The sequence below is a fragment of the Dasypus novemcinctus genome, chromosome 8, assembly GCF_030445035.2.
Source record: "Dasypus novemcinctus isolate mDasNov1 chromosome 8, mDasNov1.1.hap2, whole genome shotgun sequence".
NCBI lineage: Eukaryota > Metazoa > Chordata > Mammalia > Cingulata > Dasypodidae > Dasypus > Dasypus novemcinctus.
The window spans coordinates 48,496,073-48,514,925 of NC_080680.1; the positions used below are offsets into that span (position 1 = coordinate 48,496,073).

General features: G+C 39.7%; 1 protein-coding gene across 3 annotated transcripts in view; it reads left to right on the top strand.

Annotated features, from left to right (window-relative positions):
- Positions 1–1,540: 1,540 nt before the first annotated feature.
- Positions 1,541–18,853, top strand: part of KDM4C (lysine demethylase 4C) — a 518,173-nt gene continuing 500,860 nt past the window's right edge. For all 3 annotated transcript variants that reach the window (XM_071216722.1, XM_058301838.2, XM_058301837.2), the window contains exon 1: positions 1,541–2,114. The gene's annotated coding sequence lies outside the window, so the exon portion shown is untranslated. The remainder of the gene's footprint in view (positions 2,115–18,853) is intronic.

Here is an 18,853-nt window from a genome sequence, read left to right on the forward strand (position 1 = left end):
CAACCCATAGAACTGTATGATATAGTGAACCTCTATGTAAACTATGGGCTAGAGTTAAGAATACAGTCATAATAATATTGTTTCATCAGTTGTAACAAAAGTACCATACTAGTACAAAGGATTACTAATAGGGAAAATAATGTGTTTGTGTGTGTGTGTGGTATATGGGAACTTTTTACTTTCTGGAAGATTTTTCTGTGAATCTACAGCTCTTAAATTTTTTTTAAACCTGAGATTTGGATTTACTGTGTTCAACAAATATTATTTTTGCACATCATTGTATATCTTTAAATTATGAAGGAACTGGAGTTCAGGTTTCCAGATTTCAACTCTGGCGCACTGAGCATTTTATTTTTTTCATTGTTGTCCCACCCCAAACCTCCCCCACTGGATTTTCAGTTTAGTACAGTGTATGGCTTCCTAAGCACTCTGGTTTTTACTATGCCTGACCGTGGGCATGTTTCTTAATCACTTTTCACACCTGTAACAAAGCTATAGTAATAGTACGTATTTATTGAATTGTTTTAGGATTAAAGTAGTTAATATAAATGTTATGTTTTTATTGCTATAGCATATCCAATCAGCTTGTAAGGAAGGTTGGTATCCTCACGGTATACAGATTTGGAAAATTCCCAGTTCAGCGTATATGTTAGGCAAATTCAGAAGTGTTGCCGGTAGTTGCCATACTTGTTTGTAACTTAACAACCAAAGAAGTGTGGTGACCCAATAATCGCATTAGTTTTCGATTACTTAATCGTATTCCATCTGTCCTCACAGTGCCCCTCATCAGGAGAAAAGACTTCAAGGGCATGGTAAGTGGACAGGTTGAGGTATTCGGAAAAGTTGAAATCAGTGTTTTGTAACAGAAATATCAGTATATTAGCCCAGGTTTGCTAACTAGTATAAAGATCCGCCCATTTTTTCTCAGCTGAGGAGACGTTAGGGGAACCGCCACACAAGGGGCCCATCTGGAAACTGTGCAGGAAGTTAAAAAAAATATTGTTCGGCTCTGATAAACATTTGATGCGCCCAGCCACCTGTCTTTGGCAGTACACAACCTTAAGGTCCTTTTGACACTTTGGAAGGCGGAGTTAGCGCAGAAGCAACAAGTTGAAGCAAGCGAACTTTCCTGTGTTCTCGGGACGGGGAGGCACCTACGCTTTCAGTTACTCCAATTCAGGCCAAACTGTTGTCATCCCTAGTTCCTGAGAGACCCAGCCCGGGATTCCTATTGGGGTCACCCTCGAGTCTCCCCAATTTTAGCGCGCACCCGCGCGGGGCGGGACGTGCTCTGCGTAGGTGCCTGAAAACGCGGGAATTTGACTCTCTTGCGCCTAAAGATACGGCCTCTCGCTCAAGAGTTAAAGGGTTGGCACGCGAACACCCTTTGCACATGCAGGATTTCATATTAGAAAAGGCGGTTTATGGGCCCGGGTTAGGACGCTGTCATTGCACGCCAGGAGCAAATCCTGATAATCCTCGCTAGGCTCGGCTGAACATCCCGAGGCCCCACCCACGGCAACGCGGCTCTGACGTCCGCACGCCGGGGGCAGCCATAGGCCGGTGTCGGAGACCCAGACGACGTGCGGCGTGTGCACTCCATCAAGTTGAGCCCTGCGGGCACCAGGTGGGCGCCTGCAGGCAGGGTTCTGTGCACCTGTTTCTTCCTGAGGCCCAAGTATCCTCCTCCTCTGGAAAGCCTGGGACGTGCTCACCTCCAGAGAACAAGAAGTAGGGGAGCTAGACTAAGCACGGCGCGGAAGTTTGAGCCAAGAGGCAGAAGGTGTGGGGCACTTTTAAGCTGTTTGGAAGTTCACGTGACGCATTCAAGTGCCCGGCCGGCGGTCACGTGAGGCGCACGCGCCCCCGCGCTCGGAGAGTCGGCCTGCGCGGTGCGCGCGCCTTCGCCGGTGCCTCCCACCCCTTGGTCCGGAGGGTGCGGAGCCGCGGAGTGATCGAGCGTCTGTGGGCCTCTGCGCGTGCGCAGCGAGCAGCTGTCACCCAGTGCGGAACAAGTCTTCCAAATTTCCCAAAGCTCCCTGGGCCGGAGGCCACCGTCTTCCTTTTCATCTTCCTGCTCTGGGTCGCGTCCTCGGCCCCCACCCGCGCTCCAGGTAACTGCTTTTCGCGAACGGGGGGAGGCGTGGGCGGTGGGGGAGGGGCTCGGGCGGTCTTCCCGGCACTGCCCCCCTCCGCGCCGGGCAGCTGGGGGAGCTGGAGTCCGGGGGAGCGGAGACGCGGGTCACGGTCGCGCCGTCGGCGGCCGCCGTGACTGTCATACTGGGTTAAGAGTGGTCGGCCATGGTCGCTGGGGAGGGAGGCGGGAGCCAGTGACAGCCCACTTCGGCCCTCTCGGGGTTCGGTCCCCGTGTTCGCCGTTCTCCCGGGCGCTGGAGTCCCTTTGGCTGTGGAGCGCGCGATGGTCCGGAGATACCGACTTCTTTCCTTTACTCCCCGGTCCTGGGCTGCGGCGGACCCCGGGAGGCCCGGCCTGGTGTCGCCCTCGGGGCCCTCCTTTCCTGGGACTGTCACGACTCGCGGGGTGAGGGTGGGCGCTCCTTTCCAGATCCCACCTCCCGCAGGCACCTAGTGCCCTTCTCCGGGATTGTCCTTAGCCCGAGGAGCTGTCCTTTTGCGTTTTCTTAGCTCCGCACGGGGCCATTTCTTCCTGCAGTCCCTGGAGCCACCTAGATGCGGTGTAGACAGTGGGTGCTTAATAAATGAGAGCAGGCTCGGGGTGCGTGGAATGCCAAGCACAGAAAGTGCTGTGGGTTGGGATGTGGAGGAAGGAGCCAGGTTGGCCGGGACTCAGAGCTGGATCTGCGGGATTTGCGTCCCGGCCCAGCCTATGAAACCAGTAGGACTCGATCCGGATGCTTACCGCGTGGACTCGGAGCCAGTCTCCCCGAGAGCAGGGTCTTACACGCCTGCACCGGCCCATTTGGTTGTGGGCGATACCCGGGAGGGTTTTTATCAGATTATTCTTCCCTGAGAGGAAGGGGCAAACTTTTTTTGCACTTGAACTATCCCTGCGAACTGATTTATCAAGCACCGCTTGGAAAGTGTTGGTTAGAAATTGGAGTCTGTCCCGTGAAAGTTTCTGGAAGGCTGGGTACACCTATGTTCGCACCAAACTTTTCTCCTTTTCACTTGAGTTTGAATTATTTTTTAATTTTTTTACTCTCGGGAACTCGGCCTCACTGTTTCTATGGCAACGGTTACCAATATTCTAATTTCGAAGTTGTGTGGTTGAAAATTAGTGGATTTAATTCTTAAAGGTTCACTTTTACGATGTGGCACTTGGTTCTCCTCAGTCATTGCTCAAATTCTACCTCACTGGTCCTCTCCCAACCTACCCTGCTTTGCTTTGGGTTGTTATTACCCCCGATTGTTAGGGTTTTTAGGCTCTCTTACTCCCAGTCCAAGGTGTTATCAAAAGTTTGCGCGTAATCTTTACAGCATCCTACGAACCTACTAATATGATAAAATTTAAATCGAAGACTTGTTTAGTTTTACTGATAGTTTGATCTGTTGCCCTTTTAAAGTTAAAAATATACATCTTAAACATTGCACAGATGTTTAAGAAAAGCCTTAAACATTCTATAAGAACGAAGATGTTAAGATGAACAGGCGCTTAATTTCAAAAAAGTTCGATGAAGTTAAATTTCATTTATGGATGAAAATCTGGTAAATGGTTCTCTGTCTTCACCTCCTCTGAGTCACTTAGGGCTAGATTAGTTTCCCCTCTGGGGTACTGTCTGTGAATCCTGTTCTTTTCTTTTCTCATTGTTTCGTAATTGCCTCTTGACAGTTTTTTCTCTACTAGGACTAATCCTTGAGGGTAGATTCTGTTTCTGTGTGTGAGTGGGTTTTTTTTTACTTTGTATTTCCAGCATCTTACCATAGTGCCTGAAGTGCTAAACATCCTTTCTCTCCTTTTTAAAATAATAACTTTAGAGATATAGTTCACATACCATGCAATGCACTTATTTAAAGTAGACGACTCAATGGTTTTTAGTGTGCGCACAATTATGCAACATCACCACAACTAATTTTAGAACACCCCAAAAGGAAACCTTGTACCCATAGCAGTCATTTCCCATTTCCTCCAATCCCTCAATAGCCCTTAGGCAACCTCTAATCTACTGTCTGTCTCAATGGATATGCCTGTTCTGGACATTTTATATTAATGGAATCATACAATATGTGTCTTTTGTGACTGGTTTCTTCCACTTAGCATGTTTTCAAGGTTCATCCATGTTGTAACATGTATTAGGTCCCCATTCCTTTTAATGGCTGAATAATCCATTGTATGGACATACTAAGTTTGTTGATGCCTTCATCAGTTTATGGATATTTGGGTTGTTTCCACTTTTGGCCATTGTAAATAGTGCTGCCATGAATATTTATGTACAAGTTTTTGTGTGGACTTACTGGGTTAAATGTCTTCCCTTGAATGAATGAATGAACAAGGAGGAATTATTAGTTTTGAGGGATACTTTCTCCAGGCCTTAATGAGGCCTGTTGACTTCTCTCTGCTTTGTTACCAAGTCCTTTTGTCTAGAGACCCGAATTCTCTGTGTGGGGCCTTGTTGTGAGGATAGTGCCATATTTTCCTTTTCTGGATGCCACTAATATCATCCCATTCAGTTAGTACAGTTTTTCTTTATACAACTCATGGTTATTCCCTTGCTATTCATTTATTTGTTATATATTTATTGGGAATAAAATGATTAAAGCACATACATTCCGTACTGTCATTAAGCTCAGTGTCTAATGCAGGTTTCTTAATCTTGTAAGAGTTATGTTCCCTTTTGGTAAACATTAATATTTATTGCCTTTCTCCCCACCCCATTTCTGATTTGAATTCCATGGGAGTTGTGTGCTGTAGTTAAATATCTTTATTCCTACCAATCTGGAAGCATTTTTGGAGCTTAAAATAGAAATTTAAAATATTGGCTCATTGCCTTTTTACTCTCCCACCCTTCAGATATTTCCCTATCCCTCTCCCCGCCCCACCCTCCTTTGGGAATTACTCCTATGTTGAAGATGCTGATCTCCCCAAAACCACAGTGCAGAGTCTAATCCTTTCCCACTTAAGCAGAGTAATCCTTTTAAGGAGCCTTGCCTAGCCACCTTGCTCCTCCTTCATTGCCTCCCATTATTCTTTCCCTGAAGATCTAGTCGTAACTCTAAACTCATCTGTAAGTCGCTGTCCCGACCAATCTCCTCCTTCCTGTCAAACTCATCTTTCTGTCCCGCAGTGCTTAGAAGGGGTCTCTCAGTTCCCTGGGTGAGGTCCCTGTTTGGCCTCCTGCTCTTGCTCTTGTTCCCTTTGCCCAGACTGCTTCTTGGGCTAGAGTTAATGCTGATTCATCTTTTGGAGAGCTTAGCTCAGCTGTCACTTCTTCAAGTAACTTCCCCGAATCCTGCACACTTTACATCGCAGCATTTTAAATTTTCCTTTGGAGTCTTAAACAGTCGTGTCATTTGTTGTGTATCACTCTTCTCTCCCTATCTCCATGTAGCTTAGAAAAAGGTCTCTACCAAAATATTGACGGTGGTTACATCTGGGTGATGGAATTAGGGGTAATTTGTCTCCTTCCCGTTTGTGTATTTTCTGAATTTTCTCCTACGAAGCAGTCTTACTGTTGTGAAGAGGGAAGAAAAGTTAATGAAAATTCATATTTGTTTAAAAATCTGGAGAACAGGAGAATATAGAGGAAAAAGAAAAATCATCATTGTTATTTTCATCTTGGTGAATTTCCTTCTCATATTTGTGTACTGTTTAATAACTACATGAGAGTTTACTATAGCTTCAGCATCAAGCTATAAAAAATCATTTTGATATTTTGATTCTTTCTCATGTAATTCTGACACTTCAAGGGAACGGTGAGTATACTTATCATTGGTTTTCCAGAGATGGAATTTCTGGTATTGAAATTATGCTGATACTAAGTGAACAGAGTATAATATCTGTCTGAGACTTAGGGTATGAGAACTAAGTATGTATTTAAAACTCATTTCCCTTTGTTTTCTGACTAGTACTTTTGTGTGTTTAATAGTACAGAGTTTTCCCTGGCACAATTACTTGTCTACTTTGTCTTACTTTGCTGGGAGATTTATTCTGCCTAGTAGTGGTTGTATTTCTTTAATACATATTTAAAATTTAAACACTTGCTGTGTGCCAGGCACTATGTTCCCTTCTATTATGGAGGAATTCCTTTGATTTCATGAAAGAGGGTTACTTTAAGAATGTCATTGTTTAGTTACACTTTTGCTCCATATTTTCAGGTACACAGTGGCTTCAATTACTGTGGTATTTATGAACTGCTGCATCATAGAATCTTTAAAAATTTACTATAGATTTTTCTGGGTTTGTATTTATTATGTATTATTATGGTAGCTATTTAAGGAACAAAACGTATCATCAGGGCCCTTTTCCCGGTGACTTCCTCTTTTATATCTCCATTCAGTTCCAGGTATTAATTTGTTATCTCTACTTGTTAAATATGTATATTAATAACAAGCCAGACTCAACTCTGCTTTTCTAGGGTTCCTCGTGCATCTCATTCCATTTCATTCCTCACTTGGGAAACCCAGTCCCAAACACCTCATGGTTCCTGGGCCCACATCTAAACCATCACTAAAGCTTCTCATTTCTGCTTCCAAAGTACGAATTGGAACTTGCTGCCTCTCTCCAAGTCCAGTGTCACCAACCTGGTCCAAGCCATCACCATATTGCCTGGTCTGTTGCCTAACCACAAGTTCCCCTGTATCCACTCCATCCTCCTGCCATTCTGTTCCTTAGCTGATGATCTTTTACAATGCAAATTGGATCATTCTCATTGCCTTTAGCATATCTAAAATTCCTGCTTTATCTATTCCTTTGCTGTCCTGTCCCTGGCCTTATCTATTTGGGTCTACCTTTCCTCTCTGCCCACTGGTTTTTCATTTCCTCAAACTGTGCAGGCCTTGTCTAGTGCTGTTTTCTGCCAGCAGACTTTTCCTCCTACTTTTTCTTTTGGGTCTCAGAGAACCGAGACCTGTCATTTCCTCTCCCCCAATCTAAATCATCTTCCCTAGTGATAATAGGTCTTAATTCCCTATGCTTTTCCTTGCATAAGTTTTAGCACAATTTATGGGGATATGTTTATGTGGTTATTTTCTTGTTTGCTTCTAAACTGTAAGAATTCTACAAGGGCAGGTACCAAGTATTTTTGTTCACTGTTGCTTCACCAGCACCATAGTGTAGGTGCTCAAAATACATTTGCTGGACAAATTATTATGAGTCTTACATATATAAAAACATCCAAGAAAATTAAGGCTAGGACACAGTAGGAAATACATTTTACATCATGACTCAGCACACACGCATATAAAACTGAAAGAAAAATTTCACAAAATACTTCACCACCTGTACTGTACTAAAATACCAGATTCTATATCACTATAAAAATATTGATATAACTCACTAAATTAGGTAGGACTCTGCAGTTTGAATAGCACTGCTTTAAGGTGTAAAACATGGAAAATGCCTAATTCTCATCAGCCCGCCCCCTTCTTTGAAACACAATTGCCATTTTCTCAGTCTTCTATGATGCAGTTAGGGCAAAGTATAGTTTTAAATACCACTCCCACCTCCCTGACTCCCAGTAAACAAAGAAAAACAAAAAGACCATAGCTGAAAGCTGGTCCTAAGTAGACACTGCCTGGCCTGATCTCAGGTACTTCTCCAGAGAGAGGTTGCTAAGGTCAGGTTGGAGAAAAATGTGAACCTGACTCTCCCTTGGGTCTTATCTTGAGGGTTTTTCTGGGCCACTACAAATTCTGATAGCCAGTGCACATGACCTTACTTTGGCTTTACTCATTTCAGGTACAGGTTCAGATACTGAATCCTGTAACTAACCTCTCGTCAGCTTGTCAGTTTTGTTTTCTCACTTTGTAAGATAGAAACCGAACAAAATTCTAAAATTGTTAACTGGGGGTCAAGGCAAACCAGTGCATATTTGTGAATGTATGAAGCAGCCTGACTGAGTTAAGTTGTCCCATTCACTGGATCATCACTAGATCATCTTATACTTGCTTACTTAATCTATTTTGCTAACTAAATATTGGAGAAAACATGAGTGTTTAGCAAAAGGACTATATTGTATTGAGCTAAAATATATGACAGAGAATTTCGCATTTTAACCGTTTTTAGGTGTACCCTTTAGTGGTGTAAATTACAGTCACAGCGCTGTGCTACCATCACCTCCATCTGTTACTGAAAATTTTCCTCATTCCAAACAGAAACCCTGTACCCACTGATCATAAACTACCCATTTCTGCTCTTCTGGAAATGAAGCTGACCATTTTTTTTCTGGAATTGGGTCTATGACGGGCAGATTTTTGTAGTTTGAGGGATTATTTTTAAAATACCAAGTTGATATAAAAATAAAACCTATTTTATGGTTGGCATCTTAAAAAAACAAAAAAAAACTCCCCATTTTTCTTCCCCCTAACCCCTGGTAATCTCTAATTATACTTTCTGTCTCTATGAATTTGTTTATTTTAGATAATTTCATTTAAGTGCAATCATACAATATTTGCCTGTGTCTTCCTTATTTCATTCAGCATATCTGTTCAAGGTTCACCTGTGTTATATCATATAGCAGAACTTTCATATTCTTTATAACTGAATAATATACTATTGTATGTATATACCACATATTATTTATCCATTCATCTCTTGACACACACTTGGCTATTGTGCATAATGCTGCTATTAACATTGGTGTGCCTGTATCTGATTGAGTCCCTGATTTTAGTTCTTTTGGGTATATGCCTATAGCTGGAATTACAAAAGGGATATTTTAACTGAACAATATGCAGTGATACTTACGACTTGGGAGAATATTTAAAAACATTGGAAAAGGGAAGCAGATGTGGCTCAAGTGATTGGGCTTCTGCCTATCGTATGGGAGAACCGGCGTTTGATCCTTGGGGCCTCCTGGTAAAGAAGGCATTTCAGTGCAGTGAGCCACACAGCAAGATGATGCCGCAACAGAAAGAGAGAGACGAAGGGAGAGTCAAGATGAGATACAAGAAGAACACGCAGCAAATGGACACAGAGAACAGACAGCTGGGGTGGGGGAGAGAAATAAAATAAAAAAAAAAACACTTAAAAAAAAAAAAAGATGAGATGCAACAGAAACCAGGAACTGAGGTGGCGCAGGGGACAGGGAACCTTTCTCCACATTGAAGGTCCCCAGGATTGAATCCTGGTGAATCCTAGAAGAGAAAACAAGAAGAGAAAAAGACAAGAAAAAAAGAGAGGGAAACGGACTTTGGCCCAGTGGTTAGGGCGTCCGTCTACCATATGGGAGGTCCGCGGTTCAAACCCCGGGCCTCCTTGACCCGTGTGGAGCTGGCCATGCGCAGCGCTGATGCGCGCAAGGAGTGCCATGCCACAGTGCCATGCAAGGGTGTCCCCCGCGTGGGGGAGCCCCACGCACAAGGAGTGCGCCCGTGAGGAAAGCCGCCCAGCGTGAAAAGAAAGAGCAGCCTGCCCAGGAATGGCGCCGCCCACACTTCCCGTGCCGCTGACGACAACAGAAGCGGACAAAGAAACAAGACGCAGCAAATAGACACCAAGAACAGACAACCAGGGGAGGGGGGGGGGAATTAAATAAATAAATAAAAATCTTAAAAAAAAAAAAAAAAAGAAATTCAAATATATGCTATAATATTTAAAAAAAAAAGACAAAGAAAAAAAGAGAAATAGACACAGAAGATCACACAGCGAATGGACACAGCAAAAATATAGCAGGGCTAGGGGGAGGGGGAGGAAAAAAACAGAACAAAACTTTGGAGGAGTCTCACCTTCCATTTCATGTTTAATGTAAAAAGAAGTATACGGAATTGAAGATGAGTATGATCCCAATTAGGTTTTTTTTTTAAGATTTATTAATTTTTAAATTTATTTCTCTCCCCTTCCCCCTGTTGTCTGCTCTCTGTGTCCATTTACTGTGTGTGTTCTTCTGTGTCCGCTTGGTTTCTGGAATCTGTGTCTCTTTTCCGTTGCTTCATCTTGCTGTGTCAGCTCTGTGTGTGTGCAGCGCCACTCCTGGGCAGGCTTCGTTTTTTCCGCACGGGGTGGCTCCCCTTATGGGGTGCACTCCTTGTGCGTGGGGTTCCTCTATGCGGGGGACATCTCTGTGTGGCATGGCATTTCTTGTGCCCATCAGCTCTACGTGTGGGCCAGCTCACTACATGGGTCAGGAAGCCCTGGGTTTGAACCCGGACCTCCCATGTGGTAGGCAGATGCTTATCAGTTGAGCCAAATCTGCTTCCCCCAATTATGTTTAAACATGTATATAAATATGAAAAAAACACATCAGAATGTTAATTTTCATTGATCTTGGTAGTGGGATTAACTGTTTATATTTTCCTTTAATAAATATTCTCATTAAAAATTTTTTTAAAGAATGAATGTCATTGCATTTATAACCAGAAAGACTCAGTAAAAAAGAACAAAAAGAAAAACAAAATTCCTATACATTAACATGCATTTTCAAATAGGAAAAATATAACCTTTATTAAAATTTGGTGTTTCATCTAATGCAACAAATGTACCATACTAATGTAAGCTGTTAATAGTAGGGTGGTATATGGGAACTGTGTATTTTATTTTTGACATGGTTTTTCTGTAAACCTACAATGTCTCTAATTATAAAAAAAAGTGAATGATTATATATAATGTGTGTGTGTGTGTATATATATATATATATATATAAATATAAATAAAATACATAAAAATTGATGGAGAGAGCCCAGGTTTTTAGTGGTTGTGATATTTGAGGACCCATGCCTAGGTGTGATGTCTGTTCGACCGTCATGACATGTGTTCCCTCACTGTGGTGACCCATGCTCTGCTTCTAGCCTGCATTGCTTCCTTCCATACTTTTGCTTAAATTAGAATTCCATCTCTCTCGCTTTGCTCAGGTATGGTGATCATGGATGTTTATTTACGGTTGCCTGTAGCCTGATAATTTGGAGAGTCTTGATATCCCTTAGCAAACTCTTACATCTGCCTTGAGTTGAAGGGATATGGAGTTTTGGGTTTAGGTGTATATAGATGGTCTTCTGTCAAATATTCGGAAAATGTCTAGGTATATTGGGATTTATGAAGAAAATTGAATAAAACATACTGTGATAGTTTAAATACGTGAGTTTTCCTGAGACTAATGTTTGAAATCTTTGGTCATCTAACACTTAAAAATCATGAATGTTTGAAAGCACATTATATTTGATAACTGTACAATTATTCTCAATTTTTTTTTAAGATTTATTTTTTATTTATTTTTCTCCCTTCCCCCCCAGTTGTCTGTTCTCTGTGTCCTTTTGCTGTGTGTTCTTTTTTGTCCACTTCTGTTGTCAGCATCACAGGAATCTGTGTCTCTTTTAGTTGCGTCATCTTGCTGCGTCAGCTCTCCATGTGTGTGGTGGCGCCATTCCTGGGCAGGCTGCACTTTCTCTTCTCATCTTTCTCCTCTAGGATTCACTGGGATTTGATCCTGGGGACCTTTGATGTGGAGAGAGGTTCCCTGTCAGTTGCATCATCTCAGTAACTAGTCTCTGCTACCCTTCACCTTGACTCTCCCCTTTGTCTCTTTTGTTGCGTCATCATCTTGCTGCGTGACTCACTGGTGTGGGCACTGGCTCACCACCCGGTACATGGTTGCTGCATGGACACTCACGCAGGCAGTTGGCTCACCTCATGGGCACTCAGCTCACCATGCGGGCACTTGAGCAGGCACTCGGCTCACTGTGCGGGCAATGGTTTGCTGTGTGGGTGCTGGTTCACCACATGGGCACTCAGCTTGCCATGCTGGCATGGGCGTGGGCACTTGGCTCACCATGCAGACACTTGTGTAGGCACTTGCTTCACCGGGTAGGCGCTCGGCTCACTGTGCAGGCACTTCGCTTGCCACGCAGTCACGCTTTCTTTTCTTTTCACCAGGAGGCCCCAGGGATCCAACCTGGGTTCTCCTATGTGGTAGGCAGAGGCCTTATCACTTGAGCCACATCTGCTTCCCTGAGTTGGTTTTTTGTTATTTGCTTGTTGTTTTTGTTTTGTTTTGTTTTGTTTTGAGGAGGCACCAGGGTCTGAACCTGGGACTTCCCATAAGGGAAGCAGGTCCTCAACCAATCAACCTTTTGAGCCACATCCACTCCCTGCTTGCTGACTTTATTTAGGGATTTTTGTGGATACTCAGAGAAAATTAGCCTGCTATTTTCCTCGGACATTTGTCAAGTTTCAATACTCATTTTAGGCATGCTTCTTTGAAAAAAAAATTTTTTAAACAGATCACTTTTATTGATACATAGTAATAAAGCATCCAATTCATCCAAAGTGTATAATCAGTGGTATTTGGTATAATCATATAGTTATGCATTCATCACTTCAGTCATTACTAGAGCATTTTCATTATTTCAATAATATAAAAAACCAGACAAATAAATAGTTAGCATTGATGGTAACACATTATGGTAAGTAACAGCTGGTTTAAAAATGGGATTGTGACTGAAAATGGTAGACTCGGAATGTAAATGTCACTTGAAAGAAAGCTGGAGAATAGTCTAGGGACTGAATAACAGTGAAACCAGAAGTGGATGCTGATAGAGATGCAAGAGTGTCCTTCTGTGAACTAGAGTGGATGACCGTCACTATTGTGGGTGATGGGAATGAGGAGAAGCATGGGAAAAATACAATCGATGTGACCTATGGACTATGGTTAACAGCAATACTGTAATATTCTTGCATCATCAATGTTAAAGATGTACTGTGTTGATAAGGGGGGGGGATGGAAAAAGTGTGCTAGATGTACACTATGGAGCGTGGTTAGTGGTAATAGTGATGATATCTCATAATCTGTAATAAATATTCCACCATGATGTAGTGTGTTTGGTGAAGGGGAGTTGTATGGGAATTCTACACATGTGCATGATTGTTTTGTAAGTTCATAACCTCTGTAATAAAAATATATTAATAAGAAAATAGGGTGAGTTTGGGGAAAATACACCGATTGTAAGATATGGACTATAGTTAGTAATATTTTGATGATGCTTTTGCATAGTTTGTAACAAATATTTCACAATAATGTGAGGTGTTGTTGGTGGTGGGGTGATGATGTATGGGACCCCTGTATGGTGTGCATTTTATTTTGTAAGTTCACAACTTTTTCTATACACTTATTGTTTATGTATGTTTATGTACGAATGATATACTTCAATAAAATTTAGAAAAACAAACAAACCCAAACAGACAAACAAGCAAAAAAACAAGAAAATGCATCTCTCATTTTCTTTATGCTTCCCCTGCTGTACAGAGCTCCTGTTTCTGGCTGTTCTTTCTTATTTATTTAGTCGAGAAGTTTTATTGAGATATATTCACATAACATACAGTCTATCCAAAGTGTGTAATTAGTGGCTTTTAGTATAATCACAATGATGTGCATTCATCACCATAAAAATTTTAAAAATAATTTCACTACTCCAAAAGGGAAAACTCCACACCCCTTAGCAATCATCTCTCAATTCTTCTATCCTTCCCCAGCCCTATATAACTACTAATATAATTTCATCTTTATAAGTTGATTTATATTTACCTTTAATATAAAGGGAATCATATAATATGTAATACTTTGTGTGTGGTTTCTTTCACTTAGCATAATGGTTTTTTAATGATCTAATATTAATGTCTTGTAGTATTAACATATTTTAGTTGTTTCAAAGAAAAGCAGTCTTATATTTGCAATTTTACCCATATTCAATTTCATATACAGTTTTACTGTGCTCTATGGTCCCATATTACATATTTTAGCTTTCCTTTTAGTAATGTACATGATCTTAAACTTTATCATACCCACTTATTAATACTGATAGTTACAAACATTATGTTGGACTTTCACTTTTTCTGTTAATTTCCAAATATTAAGATATGTTCCTTTTTGCCAAATCTGCTCAAGTTAACCCTCAGCTTTCCATTCTCTCTAAACTCATTCTATTTTCTGGTGACCAATATTCAGATTTTTAACTCCATGAGATTACACAATATATTTAGTTCATAGTAGCACATACAATATTCTTTTGTGTCTGACTTCGCTCAACATAATATCCTCCAGGTTCCTCCATGTTGTCATACGCTTTACGACTTCATTTCTTCTTACAAGCTAATACGCCATCATGTGAGGCTGCAGTTTTTTTATCCATGCATTGGTTGATGGACACCTGAGTTGTTTGCAACGTTTGGCAATCATGTATAATGCTGTTGTGAACATCAGTCATCAGTGTGCAGATGTCTGTCTGTGTCACTGCTCTCAGTTCTTCTGGGTATATGCCTAGTACTGGTATTGTCAGGTCACATGGCAAATCTATATTCACTTTCTTTAGGAACAGTCTTCCACAGTGGCTGTACCATTCTGCATTTCCACCAACAGTGTATAAGTGTTTCTTTCTCTCCACATCCTTCCAGCACTTGTAGTTCTCTGTTTTTTTAAATAGTGGTCATTCTAATAGGTATGAAATGATATCTCATTGTAGTTTTGATATGCATTTCCTTAACTGCTGGTGATTATCATTTTTTTTCATGTGTTTTTGCCAATAGTATTTCTTCTTTGGACAAATGTTTCTTCAAGTCTTTGGCCCATTTTTAAAATCAGGTTGTTTGTCTTTTTATTGTTGAGTTGTATTATCTCCCTATATATCATGGATATTAAACCCTTATTGGACATGTAATTCCCACATATTTTCTCCCCTTGAGTCCTTGCTGCCTTTTCACCCTTTTGATAAAGTCCTGTGAGGTACAAAAGTGTTTTATTTTGAGGTAGTCCCATTTATCTATTCTTTTGTTGCATATGCCTTATGTGTAAGGTCCAAGAAACCACCACCTAGTCTTTTAAGATGTTTCCCTACATTTTCTTCTAGTAGTTTTATGGTTTAGGCATGCTTCTTAAGAAAGGATTTGTAAACTCACGATTTGTTTTTCTGACTCTGGAACAGCTTAAATGATATTGGATTGTGTTTCTTAAAATTATAGCAGAATTCCCCTTTGAGCTTTAGTAGAAATCTGAGCTTGGTGCTGCAGAATTATTGTTAATTTGGTGGGCTTTGGTTTATTTCTTTATTTGTGGCAGCTGAAGAGCCTCTTAAAGCTCTCAGTTATATTTGGGGCTTGAGGGGCCATTGAACTTATCTGATCTTAGGAAAGTAATTTCCTTTTCTGAGTGTCATTTAAAAAAAAATCAATTTTTTGATACCTATTAATAAAGCATATAATCCATTCAAAGTGTAAAATCAATGATATTTGGTATAATTACATAGTTGTGCATTCATCACTTCAGTCATTATTATAGAGCATTTTCATTATTCTAACAATAATAATAAAAAACAGACAAGCATACAAAAAAACTCATCACCTTTCAATCTCTGATTGAACCTCAGTTTTCATCATCTCTGTAATGGGAATATTACCTGGCTAACTTCACGGGGAACTTTTAAGAATGAAAATAAAGTAATATATATTAAACCACAGTGAAGAACCAAGCAAATGCAAGATTAAAAAAAAAAAGATTCATTTTAGTCAGATGCCATTGTTCAAAGAGTCCTCAAATGAGCATAGTTGTCAGTATCACATTACCAAGGAGTTTCTCCAGATGCTTCTTCTGACAGATCAGGCAAATGGAGAAAGATGAGCAAATGGAAACATTTGTTTTATTAACAATGAAGCATGATTATAAACCAAAACAAGAAAATGTGAACTAAATAGGGTTTGAGATTTTCATGAACATTAATGAGGGTTCAGTCTTCTATTAAGACCATAGTTTAAAAGCAAGAAAAAAACCATGAGTAACATAAAAATATTTTCCTTTGTGTTTGTATTATGATTTTATTTGTGTTTCTTATAAGTTAGGCTGGTAGACATTGAAAATCTTTTTAAATGAGTTTGAGTGTCAAGAAAGCCATGTATCAGTGTCAGGATTAAGGAAGAAAAAATGATCAACTGTGCAATATAATGTGCCAAACGTTGCAAGTAGGAGGACTAGATGGAAAAATATCAGAACTTTCCCCCTCTTTCTTGGTCTTTTAGACAGGTAGTTACCAAAAATGTGCAAATTACTATAATTCTTTAAAATAGTGTTTAAATAATGTTTACACTATTGTTTTTCTTCATTTGCTAAATAATGAAACAAACAAGGACCTTCAGATTAATGTATCTGATAATGTTTTCCATTTTTTGTTCTTTTTTTCTTTTTCTTTTTTGCAGTATAGCTGATACCAAGTAAAGTGGTTTTCTATGTTTATGCCATGGTGACTCTTTTGGGAAAAATATAAAATGTGTATCCTGAAATGCCTTTAAAAATGTTTTCAAAGTATTTAAGGTTTTAGGTGTTGTTTCTGTGTTTGAATTTAAGAATGAGTAATTTACATGGCCTCGGGTGAATTAATTCTGATAAGGCAGTTTAGGTCCTCTCAAATGTAAAAGTAGCACCGGAGTTTTGTCTCTGTATTGCTGATGAAAGCGACTGTGATGTGGGTTCCACCCCTGGTGCCCAGCAGGCTCGGAAAAACCCATGAGCACGCGGGCAGCGAGTCCGGAAGCCGGCTCTGCTTGCTGCGGGCCCCGAGAGCTGGCGGTCCCGCACCCGGGCGCACAGGTGGCGACTCCAGCAGCGGTTGTGCAGAAGCCCCAGCAGGTGTTGAGGAACCGGTGCGTCCGGATCCGCGATACTTCTGTAGTTCTGGCCGGTGCTGGGAAGCGTTTCCTCCTTCCCAGGTCTCCCAAGGGAAACAGTTTGACCCCAGCCAGCTTTTATCTTGAACTCATAATCATATGAAATGCATGTTTTGTAAACCATTTGAAGTCAATTTGTTTGTTTTTTGTGTATGCGTTCATCAATCCTGCTACATAAAAATAGGAACTTAGAGAGTAAATAAGGTATCTAAACTTCTGTGAGAATGACCCATTTTCTATTGAAGCAGAAATATTTGTTGCCAGTGATTGCATAATTTTTTGGTCCTGTCTCCCCCCATAATTTAGATAGTGTTGTAATTTAATTGGAATTTATGGCATCTTTTTTTATTTTAAAAATAAATCCACACTTACTGAAAGCACCAGAATTCCTTTTTAACTCTTTACCTTAAGGGTTACAAATCTCTTATCACATAAAAAATGGTTTGAATGTTTTTTAGATGAGTTTTGCGCTCTCCATAACTTAGAAGTTTTGTTGTTATGCTTATACAAAATTATTTATAAACTTAAAGTAATAGGTTTGGAAGGAGAGTTGAACAGTTAGGAAAGTATTGGTCATTTTTAATGGGTATTTTCTATTCTTAAATAATAAATCTAATGCTGAGATGATGTCTCTGCCTTGTGATCATTATCTTTCAGGTACTTTTCTGCTAGAATCCACTGTAGTAGCTTATATTTATTTGTATCTTTTTCCAAAAGAGGATTTAGCATTGTGTCTTGCATTTTATATTTAGTGAGTTTCTTCTCAGTACCTTTGACAAATTTAATTGCAAGATGTGATATAACATTTTCCTACATTGTAATACAAGAAATTGCTTTTATAAAACCCAACAAATTGCTTTCTAAATAAACAGATTTATTATTGAGAATACTGTTGCTTGTAATATTTCAACCTCTTCTTTGTCCCCTTTCTTCCTACCATAAATGATACATTTATGTTGAGATTTCTTCCCAGATCAAAGGATTTTGGTGTGGTACATGGTTCACATAGAAAGAATTTTATCCCAGTGTGCAAATGATTTTCTACACACTTTATCTTTTAATGATAAAGTTATTGCTGATTTTATAGTTTGTAATTATTTAAAAAGTAAATTTTTAATAAAGGAGCCACACTTGATTCTTTATTAAACCTGTAAATTTATAGTTATTTATAATTGTGTTATTGGTTCTGTAACAGCTCAAGACTAAGGAGAAAAGACCTAGGCAAGTTATTTCTATTTTAAGGGCTTCAATAGAAACCAATTCAGGTCTGTTTTATTAAAATAATGTCAAAAAATAAAGTTGAAAACATTTTAAAACCCTATGTTGGAGAGGGGATATTCAGGTCTATATTGATTTAGGTAAATCTAATATATAAAAATATGGAATAGCCAAAATTAAAAATTGGGAGTGATAGCTTAATATACAGAAGGATTATTTATCTTAAAGAATAGTTTTAAAATAGAATTTCTTTAAATAACAGTTTCTTGGTTTAATATAAAGTTTTTTCAATTTTAAGAAACATAACTTCAGTTGATAATTTCATCATTTTAGCAAAGGATTTATATGATATTTGAAAGCATGCAAAAGACATGGCATAAAGTCCTATAAATTTACTGTGATATAGCTGTGTTTACTTTCCTGTCTCAGCCACCTTCCCTATTTGGCATCTTTTCTCATATTTGTAGTCATTAATCCCATGCTTTAAAAAAAAAAAAAAGAATTTGCTATGTGTGCTTTTACCTTACAATAGATTAGATTTTAATTTTATATTTGTCAAAAATGAACAAATACTTTCATATAGTTCAATATTTACTTTTCTGAGATTCATCCATATTGTTGGGAATAGGTTTGCTTTGTTAATTTTCATAGCTGTAAAGTATTTATTGAGTGAATAGACTATGATTTGTTAATTGATTCTCTGATAGATGGACATTTGAGTTGTTTTTAGTTTTTAGCTGTTATAAAAATGCTGTTGTGTACATTGTACATGTCATTGCTGAACATATATAAGAATTTCTCTGGGGCTAGAGCAAGGTGTCTGAATTGTGGCACTATTGAGGTTTGGGGCCAGATCAT